Consider the following 20,161-nt stretch of genomic DNA (forward strand, 5'->3'; position numbering starts at 1 on the left):
TTTAATTTCAATAAACATTGAATCGCAAAAAGTACTTGCTCCGCCGGGAGTCGAACCCGGATCTCTCACTTGCCGGGTGAATGTGCTACCATTACACCACAGAGCGCTTACTTTTTCCGATTAAATTATTTTGTATTTGGCCGTATCTGTCACATATGAGTTTAAATAAGCAAACTAACATATGATCAGAAGACCAAATACCTGTCAAACGACTTTTATTTACATTAAATTGTATAAATGGCAATTGCCTTATTTAATTTCAATAAACATTGAATCGCAAAAAGTACTTGCTCCGCCGGGAGTCGAACCCGGATCTCTCACTTGCCGGGTGAATGTGCTACCATTACAACACAGAGCGCTTACTTTTTCCGATTAAATTATTTTGTATTTGGCCGTATCTGTCACATATGGGTTTAAATAGGCAAACTAACATATGATCAGAAGACCAAATACCTGTCAAACGACTTTTATTTACATTAAATTGTATAAATGGCAATTGCCTTATTTAATTTCAATAAACATTGAATCGCAAAAAGTACTTGCTCCGCCGGGAGTCGAACCCGGATCTCTCACTTGCCGGGTGAATGTGCTACCATTACACCACAGAGCGCTTACTTTTTCCGATTCAATTATATAAATATATATATATTATTTACTGTCATTTACGCCACGAATCTTCAAATCCTGTAACTTCAGGCAGATGTTTTACTGCACTAAACTGCAAGTCCCAGCAAGTCGTTAACCCACTATAGCCTGCTTAAACTTGCTTTGTTTAATTTATACTAAATATGTACGGTCGGACTATGAAATAATAAAAACATTTAACCAATTTTTAATATTTGTAAAGTATTTATGGCATAGAAATCACCATTAAAATTTTCGTCACTGCTGATATATTTTGTGAATTTTTTCAGAAAACTTAACTTTAAGTAAAATGTTATACATATCACTGTATACAAATTACTATACATTTGAATTAGTTAAACCATTTTCTATAGTATATGTTTTTGTTTTCAAACTAATGTAAAAACTGTTACTACTTAATATTTTTTGAGTATTGTAGGTCATATAAAGGTACAGTTAAAAAGTCCTAAATAACATTTTATTCACATTATTTTAAATTTATTCTATACTGTACACTAAAATATTATGAGAAATTAAATTTTAATCAACGTTAATATGTTTATGTTAAATAATTTTCAATATTAATTGACCTACTAAACTAATAGGTTATGGTGATTTTGATCTAAGTTTTATATCTAATTTCATGTATAAATTACTAGAAATACATTACTATTTGATTACAATATGTTTGTGTGTCCTTCATTTGAATTAGATCTTATTTTCAAGTCCGATTTATTATATGGAAGCATATTTGTATCGCTAGTAAGTATATAAAGGTGTACACTAATGTAATAAGCATTTTGAAGTAAGTATTAAATATATGTAATTATTTGTAATACATTATACCTGTATAATCCAATGAACTAAAATAGAGTGAGTGTTGACTCTTTAAAATCTCAATAAATGGTGTAAGTTTTACTTATATATTTAGTATTTGACGGATAGAAATGTATATGTCAAAAAGCTTTTTACGTAATTAAATGTTTCTTCATAACACCCTAGTTCCATTATCTATATCCATTTTCAAAACAATGTAAACTTAATATTTTGTCTTATGCTACTCATAAACCAAAATCATACAAATGATACGCATAAATTTTACGAAAATTATTGTTATTTACAAATGTTTCCAACGGTTGGAATAATTTTCAATCACACTACAGTATTAAGTATTGTATCTTAATAATATAATTCATTTGCTTTTATTTTAAATTTAATGCTATGAAATATCGTATTATAAAAATAATAGTATAGATACAGATTTCAAATATAATAGATAATAGTTCATCACATTTGTTACCAGATGTTTGATGCAAACTGCAGAGACGGAGACGCTTTTCACATGAAGTTACTCCACTAATTGAATCTTGTAACAGTCTACGAGCTACCGAGGGCGTCGGAACTTGCTTACTTGTCACAGTTCACTATTAGCAATACCTATTCTTATTCACTAGTTTATTTGTACATTAGTATCCTTGTTATCAAATTTAGAATTAACTATATTGTATGGGTTTTTTAACAGTTAAATACAATTTGAGGACCATATTAATCATATGTAAACTAATAAATCTACTAGGAATATGCATATAAAAGAAATACAAAATTGAATTTATTTATAAGTTATTTAGTATTTTATAATGTTTAAATAATTTACTTAAAGTTTAGAATTTGTTTTATTATTCTTAAACCAAATACTTCATTTTACAGTTCTAGTATCAAAATATTACTTATGGTTAATTAATAAACTAATATTATTGATATGATAACTGTACACTCTTGTAAATGCGTTATACCCTTTCTCGGGAGGAGTGCTGAAACATAAATTAAATGGAAAATTTGTTAAAATATTATTGAAAACTAAACATAATAAATTGTACATAATACTTTATTCACACTACTATTAAATGATCCAAATCCAAACCAATATCTGAATGTTATTGTATATCAATACAATCTGGACATTTTATTAACAATTAAGACATTGCAAAAAAGTTTGGAAGTTTTTATTTCTCAAAACAGTTTTGATCATGTTGATTAGGTTTCCGGCAGTCGAAAGAGAGAAATCTAACGGTTTTTAGTATATCAGGTAAAATAATGTTGTTTTAATTGTACTTCTGATCCATCTTTATCGTGTTTGTATTCTTAAAAGACTAATATAATAAAATATTATACTTTAAGACTAGATCTGTTTTAAAAGTCTAAATCTGAAACCACCATCGTTATGCATTGGCTTCGAAACTAACTGGCTTTTGGTGAACTTTTAGTTTTATCTGCGTAAGAAAATGAAGATAAGGGTTTTCTTGGATAACTAAATCACATTATGTACATTAAATATAATGACCATCAGAGTTTCGATGCCGTATAATCCGTTTCGCTCTCTTACATATGTTGAGTGTCATGGAATAAAGTTATGTGCGATGTGACTAACAGTGACTATCCCTTCATTACTTTATTATCCTATTTAATTCTATCATGCTGATTTCTAGTTACAGACTAAGGTGTTGAGATAACATACAAACATATGGGTTTTGGTACGATATTAGATAGTATATATTGCATTTCAGCCCGTATATAAGAAAACACAAAATTATTGGTATCGGAATTAATCTTGGAAAAACCTACTATTAACAGCAACTACGCTTTTTATATTGCAGTCTAGATAGGTACATTTTTTACAAAAAATTAAAAAAATATATAACTCAAATATGTTTGCTTGCTTACTATTCTACAATCAATGGAAGTCCACTATAAATATTTTGTAGATTACCGTCTTAACCATCTACTCGTTATTATCGTCTCAATTGTAATAACAATTTGCTTGACGTACGTTTGAGGAAAATGATACGTAGTACAGTTGTATTTTTTAAGGATTGTGTTGACGGTGTTTTGTGTTGGAGTCATAATAACCCTCTGAGAAATTGGCCTAACAAGACCTGTCAACCAATTTAGGTTCGTTATCTGATATTATACACGAGCAATGCCAAAGTACTCTGTTGACATGTTTTCAAATATAACATATATTTAAATCTATTACATATTAGAATTATTTATATGAATACATTTGTTGTGATAAAAATATAAAACTACATTTTGAACGATTATAAATATAGTTGGTTTTAGTAATACCATACAATATTTGATATAACATTTGCAACTTAACAAATATCAAATCACGAAAACAACATATATATATTTCTTAATATTACCTACCATATAAAACTTGGGTTTTGTAAAATCTATTTTAAACTCTTCCTATAGTTTAATTTCATCATGTAGAGTTAAGAAACAAAGCATTACAAATATCTAAACACTCATAAATAATTTTAAGGTTTATTTCTTTTTATCACTATAAACGTATCTAGAAACTAATAATATTTGTGCATTATAAATTAATATGTTACAGTATAAATAAATCAATACGCCTATAAAACTATTAATTTGAACAAATATTAATTACTTAGGCATTCAAATCACACAATACCTCACTACTTTACTTCAGTGTTTATTAAATCAAGTTAAATTTGCTTTAGATATCTTGTTTAGCTATCTAACATATCGCATTATACAAGAAACTATAGTTAAAATTAGCTCATTTGTATTACTTTTATTTTGTTTTCGTGACTAATAATGTTTAATTTTTGTAATGCTAACAAAGTTATTAATCATTTAATGAGATAATGAGCAGTAGATAATGCAAACTAAGATATAGGTCTGTTATTATCACTCGAGAGGCTGGAGGTATTTTATTTCTGTTTATCTACTTGTCTGTCCTCACGACATCTAGAAAACGAAGTAACATGTGGACTTAAAACTGCATGAAACTTCATTTACATAAATATGAGTAACACTGAGTTTGATGATGGTGCATGTCAGTAGAAGGGATTTTTTAAACGGTTGAGAACATATTTTACATTATTCATGCGATTTAATATCCTCTCTACTTTATCGTAAAATTTATTATTTGAACATTAACATGAAACCTAACTAAATGAATAAAATGTGATTGTATCACGCAGCAAGTTATCATAAGAAAGTTTTCACGTGCAGACTTTCAATTTTCCATTAAACATTACTTCTAAATTGACACAAATGGTTTTATGGTGGGGGATGTCTAACCATGGAATGTGACTGCGCTTTATTAAATCCTATTAGCCCGCAGGCTGACACATTGCCTCTTTAATCTGTCAGATGGGAGGGGAAGTAAAAGTTTTTTCTGTGTGGAATTGTGTCCTCTTTTTACGGTGATATATCGATAGTGAAATGAGCTTATATACTGTAGGTATAAAATTTTGCATTAAAGTTTGTTACGCGCGACACGTGGTGTTTTGTACTCCTACTTTTTACTCATAAACCTGTAGTTGTAGTATGAAATTTAACTATTCATGAAATTTCAACCACAAACATTTAAGATTTTATAAAAGTGTCATCCGGGATCTACTCATTAAAATTCTTACTGTTTTAAATTACACAATGTTATGTATTAATAGTTAGAATAGTGCATTAACAGTTGATTCCAATTGAACTACAAAAACCATCAGAAGTAACCCCCAACTGTGCGCTCCTGCTGAAGCGACGGTGCAGGATATTGGAGCTGCTACACTCGATATTACAGTTCCGACACACAATGTACTATTGAACTACAAAAACCATCAGAAGTAACCCCCAACTGTGCGCTCCTGCTGAAGCGACGGTGCAGGATATTGGAGCTGTTACACTCGATATTACAGTTCCGACACACAATGTACTATTGAACTACAAAAACCATCAGAAGTAACCCCCAACTGTGCGCTCCTGCTGAAGCGACGGTGCAGGATATTGGAGCTGTTACACTCGATATTACAGTTCCGACACACAATGTACTATTGAACTACAAAAAACCATCAGAAGTAACCCCCAACTGTGCGCTCCTGCTGAAGCGACGGTGCAGGATATTGGAGCTGTTACACTCGATATTACAGTTCCGACACACAATGTACTATTGAACTACAAAAACCATCAGAAGTAACCCCCAACTGTACGCTCCTGCTGAAGCGACGGTGCGGGATATTGGAGCTGTTACACTCGATATTACAGTTCCGACACACAATGTACTATTGAACTACAAAAACCATCAGAAGTAACCCCCAACTGTACGCTCCTGCTGAAGCGACGGTGCAGGATATTGGAGCTGTTACACTCGATATTACAGTTCCGACACACAATGTACTATTGAACTACAAAAACCATCAGAAGTAACCCCCATCTGTGCGCTCCTGCTGAAGCGACGGTGCAGGATATTGGAGCTGTTACACTCGATATTACAGTTCCGACACACAATGTACTATTGAACTACAAAAACCATCAGAAGTAACCCCCAACTGTGCGCTCCTGCTGAAGCGACGGTGCAGGATATTGGAGCTGTTACACTCGATATTACAGTTCCGACACACAATGTACTATTGCTGCTGTATGTCTTCCAGTCTATCTCTTATGTTATACGTTTTCACTTTACCTGATGGTACTTTTATTGCAAAAGGCAAATATTTTCGAATATTTACAACGACACGAATAATTGTACTGCATGTTTCTTATTAACTATAATATAATATCATTAAATAACCCTGAATTTTTCATAACTAGTTTTATTGCTTTAGAATGACACAATTCATTGTTGTTCTCATAGAACTAAAAGTTGAGGAACTAATTTATATCCACGGCAATGTTATCACTGCATATTTTATTATTGCGGTTTCTATTATTGCACTGCGTCCTAGAAGGAACTTCGCACTCATTTAGAGTAGCAGGATATTTAGGACGAGTTAGGATGAGAGTAGGACTAGGAGCTGCCTCCTGTCGAGATTCAAGTTTCATTTACAACGCAAAAATAATGGACAGAATTTCATTAATGTCACCCAGTAAGATGGAGGGGGGGCTTGGTTTCAGCCTCTTTCAGTCAAAGCGGCCAGAGAAACAAAACTGTCTCACGTTAATGTTTACGTAAACACATTTCACACTGAGGAGTCCCAACCACTCCTAGAGCTACCCTCTGCAGTAAACTGGACCAATCGACCACAGATATTTAACGGAATATCTTCACAATACGTTTAGTGATGTACTACGTCTGACATACCGATATTTTTCAATGCGAAATATAGGTTTCAATTGCATGTATAAACCAGCTAGATGTATACCCACCAGGAGGTAAAATACGTACATTAGTTCTACTTAACAACATTATTTAAACTGTGAAATCAGCTTTAAACCAAACCTTTTACAATAATAATTAAAAATAAGTTAGTTTATAATATAGCAAGTTAAATGTGTGAATTAAATTTTTCGTGCTATTTATATAGCAAATATTATTATTTGCTTAAATTATTGTAACAAATTTATTAAAACTATGTATGTTTGAAGTGTATTTAAATCCAATTGCAATTTTAAAACATTTACTCTAAATAAATCGTTTCAATGGATTGAAGCAATATATGAAGTCATAACACCTGAATGACTCAGTGACCTGAGACCTGATGTGGTTGAAGCATGAATAACCAATAACTGGAAATTGTGTTGATTTACAATACAAGGAAATTAATTAAATATTAACTGCAGTGGAAACCTAACCTTCTCACTGATCCGTCTCCCTCCAACAATAAAATACTGTTCTAGTTACTTCAGTAAGTGAACTTTAAATTCGTTTAATTATCTACTTGGCCAATAACTTTTATATGCATTAATTATTGATACCCAAAGGCATTTAATAATATCTAACTTTACATTAATCTTCTAATTAATCTCATAGGTTACACTTACTACAACATTCTTAACCTATCCTTGTTGAAAAACTACTACAATTCTTTTTAAAGAAACAAGGAGAAAGTTTATTTTATCCCGGATACAGAACCGTTTGTCTTCTTGCAATTGAAATTTCGACATTTTGGTTGTTTTGCTTCTTTCAACATGCATTTTCTTTTTACAAAAATAAAAAAAAGAATTTTACTTGTTTGAAAGAATATTCTGAATTCATTACGAACATAATTTGTGTATTGTTTTACATTTCAGTTGCAAATATAACCATATTTACGTCAAAATAGTATACATTATTTTATTAATAATAATTTCTTTAAAAACTAAAAATGAGCCCTAAATAAATGCTTTATACATTTACATATAGATAGCTGAGCTTCAGCGTAGCCTAGGGGCTTAAATATGTCTAAGTTATGTATGAATGTATTTTTGCCTGTCTGCCCATCTATTTGTGTGTCTGTATTGTCTGTCCGCACGATATCTCTAAAATAAATTGATCTATAGACTTAAAATTTTGAATGTAGCTTCATTTATTAATTAGCATCACGACGTTCGATGAGGAAGTATGTACCTCCTTGGATTTAGCTGAGCATTAGTTAGAATTTTTGCATTAGTCTTATGGCTAACCATCACAGCGACGAAAATATCAGAACAATTAATTTTGTAAACAATCTGAGTAGAATGAAATGAAATTAAAACAATTACTTATAAACACAGGTAGATTATTCATACAGTTAAAAGAATAATATATAATAGAATGGCAATGACAATTTAAAATTAGTAATAAAACATATTTTAAGCGCACTTATGAATGCATGAGTAAACTCTTCCTTGCAAAATCTTTTATTTCTTCAATCCTGGTGTAAAATCTAAGTCAATGCCTCGATACAGATAATTTGCAGAAACTTGCAAGAAACGTTTTATACATAGATAAGAATAAGTTTTATGATGGTGCATATCCAATCATGGAATTTGTCTTAGCGAGACTGAAGGACATAGTAGGCTGACACAATTGTTACGTTTAGTGGAAGCAAAGCGTATCGCCTCCAACAAGTCAACATAAAATTGTTATTAGTTTATTTATACGACGTGCCTACAACCATAAAACTTACCGTAATTATACCTCTTCACAGAATGGTACCAAATAAAAACATAGGTAGTTAATACATTTTCTATTAAAGTTCAATTAATTTGTGTAAACTAATATCTTGATTTTAATAAGAAAGTTACGTAAGTTATTCTAATCCAAATCACCGTTTTATCTCATGTAATTGGGGATGAAAAGCAGTTATAATCATTAAACCACAAAAGTTATCTCTTAAAAATAAATACCGGAAGTCAAAGTGATATAATAAGACTTTTAGACGTGAAACAGTGGTTGTCAAAAACACCATATCCACTTCCACACATCAACTACCCAGACGTACGTACCACAGAGTGGTTCCTGTCATGAGCCACACTGGACGTGACTGGCTCTCTTCCAGCTCGCGTTTCCTACGAAAACACTTATTTCTATATTTCACTTCACTTTATGATTTTACACTGAGCTATGCACGTGTGTAAAGTATTTGAAATGCCTCTAAAACATGTCTTTTGAGATAAAAAGATTCAATGTAACATCGCACTGCAACATATTTTTTTAAATAATAATTTTAAGCCGTTACCTTTAATATTATTTAGATTTAAATAATGACATTGATGCATGATATTAATATTAAAGATTAAAATTCTACCTTGACCACGTAGTTCCTACAGCATAATGTTACCCCAGAAAAACAAAAACTTATCATTCTCTCGTATCTAGAATAAAGATGGGAAATGCAACGTTTCTAAAATACAAGACCAGATGTAACGTAACATTGCGATACATTTGGTTGTAATTTATACTGAACTAACGTAAAAACCGACACAGTAATCGCTTGATACCGTTGTGTGAACAAGGGGTTATGTATAATTGATCCGGGAAAATATTCGCTAATCCCTGTCCGTTGTTTGACAACCTAGTTGTTTGGATATCTACAGAAATCCATACATGATTGTACCTTCTATGTATATTGTTCTCTATTCCAAATGTATCAGTAAATAAATATATTTTTATTTTTATTTCAACAATAATAATTTATGCAAATTAGTTTTCTACTAAATATGGTACGTTATTTAAAATGTTATATATCACAATAACAAGAATAGTATGTATCTTTTTGATTGTTCAAGTTTTTACTTGTTAGTTATTAGTTCCATAATATAATTTCAATGAACACTATTAGATAGCTAACACACCGAACAATGCACATAATTCAATATACAGATTGAAATGTAAAAACAATCAAAAGACTTATAGAACTGTAGTACACAGTTACTAAAACTATAAGTGTACACTAAAACTGAGGTATTCTTACCTAAACTCTGTTTTCTGCTGCTTGATTTCACAATAAGTTTCAAGACATAAGTATCATAGAATCCGCGACAGATAAGTAGGTCTACTTTAATTCTGCTTCTTCTGACCCAATATTCTCTTTTTGCGAAGTATTTTTCCATGAATATATGCCACCCCCATTATGTTTGATATGCTTGCGTGTATATAATGTTCTAAGTAGCTGTGTATAAAACGATCGTTTAATATGCATTCGTACTCATTCTACTTCGATGACTATCAATACTTTGGGGTTAATGTCATTACACTTCAATTTGTTAATTAAACATCTATCCCAAAATGGTGTAGCCCAAATACTTAAGTAGTAATTGGTATAAAACCGTTTGGGTTGGTTTCGTCTAAATCAAAGTACAGATCTTACATAATAATAATTTCGAATTTAAATGTTTACACAATAGAAAAATAATAAATAAATAAAAATTTGTTATAAAAATGTAATAAATAAATTTAAATTATATAATGCATTATGAAATTAATCTGTACGGAAGAAACACACAACGCATTAAAAACATCTACTTCAACTTTCCCCGTCACGTGTTTAAAACATAATACAATATTTTTTACTTTACACATTGTATAGCTTTTTATATGTATTAATAGGTTTGTGGTAGTATTATACAATACCAGCCAAATAATCTTGTTTCATGTTTATGATGATGTATGAGGAATATAGGTTTTCTCTACATCTAATTTTGCTTATACTGTATAAATAAAATTTGAAATAATATACCAATATAGTATATCATATTTAGACTATCCATTCAGTTAATTTTGTTAGAATTTTTAATAATAAAAATTAGTTACAAAAATAAATTTGTGTTGCGTATCATTTTGTGACTTTATTTCTTGAAAGCTATATTAGTTTTTAAATTCTAAATGAAAAATATTTGAAAAATAAGCAAAATATTTCAGATAAATATTAATCACTACCTTCGTAATTTATAGCTGTATGGACATTTTTAATACTTGTGTTCTTACTACAACAAGAACTGGAGATTGCCGATTTTACAATTACTACTACTAAAAAAACATAACTGATATCTATCCTCTTCACCATAGATGTCAGGTAGTTTACATAAATCATAAGATTAAGCATATAAAAAGGTGGAAATTACAAATAAATTATAATAAACACATCAGAGTCAAATTAAAAATAAAAAGTTTTTGCCTGATTGGTGTTGTACTTATTTTTCTAATAGGTAATACGGATTACGAGTTGATAATGTTCTCCTTCCCGTTACAGTAAGCGTGCTTTATGGATCCCATATTACAAAGAATAAATAAGCTGCTATCATACAGTTTATATAGAATTTACAGTGTTTACAAAAATGCGATATTTAAATAGTTTAAGCACTAAGTTAAAGGGCCTAATGGATCTTAGGCAAAGGGCAGAAAATGAAGTTGTAATATTTAGTTGTATAATGCCACGTTTAGGACAGATAAAAATGTGATTTTTAAAGCTATGATATTACTATCCAATTATAAACGCAAAACTGTCATCAGTTGATGGGAAAAAATGTTTCAACTGTAAATAATGTAGAGAGCTCCAAATATTTTCTAAATCATATAACATATAAACAAAGAATAATCGGACATAACATAGTCAAGTCTGCAATTTTATAGTGAATTTAAATTAGGTGTAATTAATTATCACGAACCAACGTATGTTGTATTATTTTTTAATATCTGTTTATTACACATTCTAGTGTGTCACATCGTATAAAAGATTCACTGGTGACTGGTGTGGTCTAGTAAATGTTGGGCTTACATGGGTTTAATTATGCAACAAACACAAGTTATGTTTCAATATAATCATAGAGACTAATGCCTGTAGGGTTATATTCTTTGATTAGGTCTATAAAAATATTTGGCAGTAAAACACACACATACATACACAAACCAAGAAACATAAGATCTACCCTTTTTTAACTAAATATACATAAAAATATCATCCCTCTGGTTATCTTCTCTTTGTTTATCAGGTTGAATGGTAGTCCTTAGTTAAGAATTTATACAAATGGTATTGTTGTATATTTTTTGAAAAGGAAAGCTCACGAACAGAAATGGTAAAACAAAGGTTGTGATTCAAATATTCGTTGAGAGTATAATGTGAAAGTATAATTATATTCTCTATACTCATATAAATGTAATAAATTCAAGTTTTAAATATACCAATAATAAAAAATTAAAACTGCTGTTTGTGCAAAGTATCAGCGTCTAATTTAGATGTTAATTTGCCTTTCATTCATATTAGTACTAGGCTTTCGTTCATTTCTTGTTTTTCCTATCTCTTAATTTAAATGGCTACCATATGGACACTTGTAATTGAATAATTGGGTTATAAATTTGTCCAAGGTATGTAAGGACAGTTATCATAGCTGTTTGGGTGGAGTAAGTTAAGAAGTACTGAACTTGTAGGGCTCATTGAAATGGGTAACATGTTAACTATGCATTTAAATCTGTGTATATCACCTTTTTCACGGATTCTGGAACGTGCTACGGCGTACTTAAACATAACTTTGTTGTTACATTTAGATTTTGATACATGTTAAGTTTTAAATTGTCCATATTAATTAGTTTCACAGATGACGTGTTATTTAAAATTAGTTCCAGGATGTACTTTTGCGCTCGGAAGTTTTAATGTTAGGGATTAACTATATGCCAAGTTTTTTTTATTTAGTTATATGTTGGGATGATTATATAATTGCAATTTTAAAGTAATCTATCTCCAATATAAATTAATTGAGTTTAGGCTCCACTCAGTAGCTTTATTACAAACGTGATAGATATAAATCAGTTTAAAAACTGAATGTTATGAAGAAAACGTCCTGTTTTCTTCACTGAGTATGCTATTGCATTCATATGTGCAGAGACGGAAAATCCAAAAAGGAAATGTATAATTGAATATTAAAGATTTATGAGGAATATTATGGATGTCTCCCTACTACCTCTTTGTGTTCTTATAATTTGATACTATGGCGGGAATACGTAGCAAGTTCAGGAGCATCTTTTCTTTACTGACCATCGATATAAGTTTTGTAGATTATGTTATAACGTTTCACAATCATATTCCTTTTCTGTATTCGGAAACGGGTCTGATCAGCCCGTTTATAACTAATCAGTTGCAGTTCGCGCCCGTAACCGTTCGACGACTTAGGGTAATGACTAGCACAGAAGTTCGGATATTGCCGTTTATACTTACCGGCGAACGTAAAACTCCATAGATTGGCCCAATAGCCAAGCTTTAGTCAGTTGGCGCTATTATCAACCGTGATGTAATCAAAATCGCTAAGGAGCAAGGACCACGTTGTGGATATACCCTCAGATCTCGTGGTCTGGTCGGTGAAAAACGTTTGGCTGTGATGGGTTTCCCTGCTCTCCGGTCGGCCGGCATCGTCTCTTCACACCTGAGTGACCTTGATACGTCGCTATCGACCCAGGACGGACCTTAACAGACTCCAACCGATAACTCTATTTCTAACCACACATTTCGGCTGTATCGATGACATCCTATTGATTTTTGTGGGACAAATAAACAGGCTCAGTACTAGGCAATTTGAGGGTAGATTTTCATGAACTATTTTTAATAGTATATGGGCTGTTTTAGGCTGTATTCTTGGTTCTTAGTCTATCATCTTAGACTATTATTAATAGCCCCTAGTCTGTATTGCGATTTAAACATAAATTAATTGTTTTGTTTGTTCTGTCAAGATATACGAGTATGTGTCCCATTTATTATTTTCTAGGTTGCAAAGATAATTATCTATTTATCGGCTAGATTTATTTTGCTCAAGCTATTATATCTTATTACATAGCATAGTTAAATCCAATCTGTTTGTGAAATATATTGATTAATAGCTGCATTATTAGAGAATAGCTCTATTTTGCTTGAGCCAACTGTTCAGTTTAATTTAGCATAGTTCACTTCTATTTTGCGAATGAACAGTATATATTTGATATTCTTGTGGTAATGACCTTAAGCTCTCAAGCTCTTTATAGTTATTTGTAACTTCGATTTGCATGTGTTTGTATTTACTGGGGCACGAACCCCTGATACATATGATCGTGTGTGTATTTATTGTGATACGTTGACTTTTTATTACCTTGACATTAAATTAAGCTCAAAGTATTAAAATAGGCGCCGTTTTATTATATCTCTCTGCTTGTTCTGTTACAAGAGTTTAATAAGTTTACTTGTACCGTAGTTATTAACAGTCAATAAAATTGTTATCCGAAAGGTCGATATTATTATCATATTCATATACGTCGGTTATATACTTTAGTGGCTTATATTAGTAGTTAATTGTTACAAATGTCACAGATAAACAACATTTGTGACTTGAAAAAGCAATTTTCTATTTTAATTCTTTAAATATTCCAATAGTACTAAGGAACATTAAGTGTTCAATATCATATCTCATTAATTTCAACTTGTATAACGTCGAGCAAATTAAACGTACTTAATAATCTTTCTACCATACTACCATTATCTTTCTTTAAATATTTGTAATTTAAGCTGCAATACGAATTTTATTTAATTTTAAAGATTACACACTTATGGTTACGTGTGATGAGACATGAAAACATATTAAATTATGCTAACTCATTGTGCAAATGGATAATATTTTTATATTGCACAATGTACAGTAGAGTATATTTCATTCAGTTGTGATGTGAAAATACTCATGTATTTTCAAAAAAGATTATTATTACAGTACACATAAAAATAAGTTAAGATTTGATATGTGCTATAAACTCAGCATCCGTTTTATGGAGCATAGACAATTCAAAAAGAAATATCAGGCCATAGAGACGGTGGTCGTCGTAAGGTTGTCCCAGACTATCTGTGATATTTGTGGACGCCTTCAAGTCGCTTTGATACTACACGGTCATTCCCACAGCATCTCTTTCTAAAAGTTTTTTATAATCATGTGTGATGGATATTTTTAAGAAATGCTTGAAAATTTATTGTAAATCCTGATAATAACAAAATTACATACGAAGAGGGTTGAATAAACAAAACTAAATGTTCCTTGACATAAATCTGTTAGTATTTTTTCACATTGTATTTCATAGCAATACCAACCACAACGAATTAATACTTATTACCAATTCAAATATTATATTAGATTATAAATAATTATGTTATGTTATATTATATTGTACTAATGTTATGTTATATTGTACTAATTGTTAAAACCATTATATACATTGCACATGGTATATATATATATATATATATATATATATATATATATATATATATATATTATAATATTAAAGTTGAAGTTCAGGCACTAACATTATGTATCCTTTAAATTTCATAGATGTGCTTCAAATCATAACGTGATCTATCCCGTTAATCCGGTGGGTACTTCTCAGGATCCCAATTTAGCATACCCCAAATTAGTTCCATGTATCTTAGTTAATTTGAGCTAGTAGACATCTGAAATTAAGAGTCTCTGTGACCTAAAAGATAAAGATGAATCCATGGTGTATTGCATGAGGTGTAGATTTTAATACAATTACTGGACACATTTTCTAAAACATTTTTATAACATAGTATTACAAAGCCTGAATCTAAAAAAAAACAATGTAAAGCAAAAGCTGCGAATTTTCGTACATGGTAAATAATATGGATGATAAAATGTATAATTACAAATCTAATATTAGGTAAACTTATTCGAGTAGAAAATCCACAAATTATTCGGATTTGTTTTAAACTGAGTGTTTTTGTTCATGATATTCAAATATTTACTTTTTACGTAACAGTAATTAATATTATTTAAATTGAACAAGGTTAAATACATTCCAGTCGTAGGGTCAGCAAGAGAGGCTCTGTATTCACCCTACAGCGGACAACATCCTTGCCCGGGAAAGCAACTGTTAACGGACCGATGTTTACTATTAAAAAAATGGTCTCACCGACTCAAACTACCACTGTACTGAATAGAGAGAACACGTGGAGTTGGATATCTCTAAAGTCATAGTAATAAATAATCTATATTCAAAGTTGACTTATAAGTTTAATGGTGGAAAATAAAACCTCACAAGGACTACTTTTAAAATAAGTGTTAAAATATAAATATTACTTGTCAAGTTGCTGCCAAAATAGATCAGTAATTACCTAAAACGATATCTTTTGGGTGGTATTTGAAGCTAATGGTTCCAATGTTCTTTGAAAATTTGTCTTCACGTTGATGTTGACTCACATGCTGTGGTGTCTTGTTCGACATTGCAGCATTAGTTACAAACAGGAAAAAAATCAAGGTAGAAGTATCATCAAAGACGGTTGGTATTCAAGAACTCGATGATGATCTCAAATTTGGACTAAAACTCGCATGAAAATGTAAACTTTACCTAAGGAGAAAGCGTACGAGGTGGTAACCGGTGGGCTGCCGAACGGTTATAAGGTTTAAAATACAAATAAATACTACGCGTGCCAATTAGGTTATTATTCCCCCAAGAATTTAGTTTCAAGAACATCAGAGACAAATACCACTAACCAATACCGATTTAAAAAAATATGCATTATATTCAATATACCATTGGAATAAATAACGTCAAAATATGTAAGATTCATGGTCCACCCATCACACTTTTTACCAGTAATATCTGTTTACAAACGCAGTTTTTTCCGTTTAGCTTGCTACATAGTGTTATTCAAAGTAAAGCTAAACTATTGAAAGTTTGTGTGAAACCAACCAATCAGAGTCGTTTAATCACGCATATACCGGGTGTCCCAAAAGTCCCACCCCCCTACTAACTTTTGAACGGAATTAAAGAAACCAATATCCTTTGGGGGTTGTTATATAATGACAAATGATTATTCTTAATACTAAGTAGTCATTTGATGGGAGTTTAAAATTTAAATTTTTTACTTGACCCCCAAAATTTACAAGAGGGGGGTGGGACTTTTGGGACACCCGGTATATGCAAACAGAAAATGTCATGTCACAACATCAACAAATGCGTTTACTAATTTGCTTATTCTTCGCGTCTCTCGTTTCCAAAATGCTACCGGTAAGACCAATGTAATCCGTGCACTATTTAACATACAGAAATTGAGACTTTTAATTGACCCTTATCTCCAATTTTCAATAATTTTTAGAACGCAACAAATTTCAACTTGTTTGACAATTATGGTGTACAGACACACAGAATTTGGATTTCGTTTATGAGAAACTGAAGGGAGGTTCTTCGCTATACTCTCAGCCAACAACATTGTAAAATAATTCTTCCATATTTAAAAATATATTTTTAGCAGACTATTTAAATATGAATTAGAAGAAATAAACCGTCACTCATTCAGCCACATATATTTTAGTAATATAGTAGCAAAAACAGTTAAGAGCTTTAGGTAAAATATATAAACCTACCATATTGTATATACAGGGGTGGATTGTGTATAACCACAGAATTGAAACACATAACAAACTTGTGGAATAAGCTGATTAACGCCAGGTGTTCCAAACCAATTACGAATTCAATTTCAGTTCTGTCTGTAATTAAGGAAAGTTAAATGTAATGTGTGTGTACTCGTTTAAGTTTCTTTACGCTCACATTACAATTTGGACGTATGTTACGTAAACAAAAGTAATATTTGTGTTTTGTTTTGTTTGTTTTTGTCTATACATAAAAAATATGGAAATTTACATTGGAATTCATTTTATAATGAATTGCATAACATACCACAAATTATTATAGTTCAAACCTGTATCTGCATACACACTATTAGTATCCTAATTGTTTCATACCTTGAGTCAGTTTCACACAAAAGCTATTACAAAATCATTACGATAGTGATAATAGTGTCTGGCATATGGAAGCAGCCTGAAGTTTTTTTATTAGGCTCTGCTAAAACTTGCACAGCCTCCGGGCTGTCACAAACGACAATGCTAAACTAAAACAATGACTCCATTGGAGCAGACTAATGAAATATTGATTTTAAGAAACAGTTTGTGTAAATAGCTACCGGATCAGCACTACGATCGGAATAAAGCACAAAACTACTGTTTAATTAATCTGTACAGAAGGATACATCCATTATGCCATATTATACATATGCCAGAAGGTTAACTAAACACAATGGCGTGAAAATAAAAAATTACTGGCATAATACTGATTGTCAGTAACCAATGTATTAATAGGTTATTTGATAACTCTGTTTAGTTAATTGGTAACTAGCTTTATCTACTTCATTTGAATTTACGTCAGAAATTGTGTAAACTGAGATGCAATTTAATGACGAACAAATATTATACTTAATGGGCGATCACATGGATTGATGGAATTTAAATATACTGGTGCAAGATAAAAGTCAGTCTGAGATAAAGCTAGTCTTCATTAACGGTAACTTGATGGTACAAAATCTACAAGGAATGTGGTTGATGCTCAAAGTAAATTAATTTAAGCTTTTGTGGAAGATCTTATACGGGACCAACACATTTTATTTGTAATGGAATATTAAACTTAGTATAAAATAAATATTTTACATTATTAATTGTTGTTTATTAATAATTATCCATTATTAAAAGGATATTATTGAGGAGTATATCAGTAATAAGTTATGGAAATCGTAATAAGAAGAGTAATAATATTAATTACTGAATGCGATTAAAATTCACAGTTTTGTTGTCTTTCTCTATGTGTTTTTATTGTAACAAATATAGTCGTACTAAACCCTATCTATTTAATTTTTTATATGAAAAATAATATATAATTATTATATCTAATTATTATTATTATTATAAATAGTTATTGGATATCTTAAGCAAGTTATATTTGATGTTATGGACTACTAAATTTAATATACTATTAAAAAATGTAAAGAGGTTCATGCTAGATGAACTTCTTAAAAACATATTGTGACTCCGCTTTTTGTTAGAACCCTTCTTACGTTTTCTTTGTGTTCTGTTATCCTTACGTCTAATGGTCTTGGTCTATCGCCCATGTATTCCCTATTGGAACTACATTTTACACCTGTGAACACGGGTTTCGTAATAATTTTCAAAAATTACATGGTAAATGGAGAGAAATGCTTAATTACATAACAATCTAGTAATTACGCATCATGATACAGTCAGTGCACTATTTAATGTGTAAAAGTATCCAACCATTATAGAAAAAGCCAGCCTTAACTTTTCTCAGTTATTAATGTGCTATTAATAAAATGATTTGTAAAACGATTTATTAAATATACAGTTTTGTTACACATCTTTATTTTAACTTCAAAATAACGAAACATAATCTGTAAACTAATTTCCACTTTCATGATATTAAATCCCTACATAAATCTCCACTTTGTGAAGAAAACATGAGTTTTCCGAACATTTTCAATCAATCGTTCTGTGATACAAAAAAAATCATAATACTACGTTTCGTAATTTGCAATTTGATCAATTCTTCAGGTAAATAGCAAATCTAACATATAATAACAAACTAAGTTAAAATAAAAAATAAAACCACAACGTTGCAACTCGCGTAAGTCAAGAATCACAACTACCATTCTTGTGTGCCAACTTCACTAACTCTAACACATGCCCTTAATAGAAAACACAACACTAATTATTAAAACTGAACTACACAATATAGGTCACAATACGTCTGCATTTACCGACAAATCACCTACGACTGACCAGGTAAATCCACAAGTAAATCGATACTGCAGAAGCAAGTTGGCAGCAAAAAGGGTGAAAAAGGAGTTGATCTTTTTATTATTGCTTCATGCTAGATGAACTTCTTAAAAACATATTGTGACTCTGCTTTTTGTTAGAACCTTTCTTATGTGTTCTTTGTGTTTTGTTATCCTTACGTCTAATGGTCTTTTTCTCTCACCTATGTATTCCCTATTGGAACTACATTTTACACTGTGAACACGGGTTTTGGAATCCCGTGTGATATTTCTTTGTTTAGATTTTGTCTAAGAGTATTGTGTGTTTACAACGCGGTCAAATCTGTACTTTCTACCTGCTCTTCTAACTTTCTCTGATAAACCCGGTACACGAGGGATTGACATAAACACAAATTAACACTACTGTTTTTCAGACTCAGGTTATTTACATGAACAAGAGATCAGAGTGCAGATCTCGAATAAATAGTGTTAATATTTTTTTGTATCAGTGAACGGTGAAAAATGTCCGGAAACATCCCGTTCCCTTCACAATCCTTCGTCGTCAAAAGCATGCTTCAAACAAAGAATCTCCACTGTATTTAGTTATCATGCTGAGAAATACCATTGAGTATGAATTGATATAAAGCGGCAATATTTATCATTGTTATTTATAAAAATAAACGGTTTCATTTGAAGCAATTTCTAAA

The sequence above is a fragment of the Homalodisca vitripennis genome, chromosome 2 (genome assembly GCF_021130785.1).
Source record: "Homalodisca vitripennis isolate AUS2020 chromosome 2, UT_GWSS_2.1, whole genome shotgun sequence".
NCBI classification, from domain to species: domain Eukaryota; kingdom Metazoa; phylum Arthropoda; class Insecta; order Hemiptera; family Cicadellidae; genus Homalodisca; species Homalodisca vitripennis.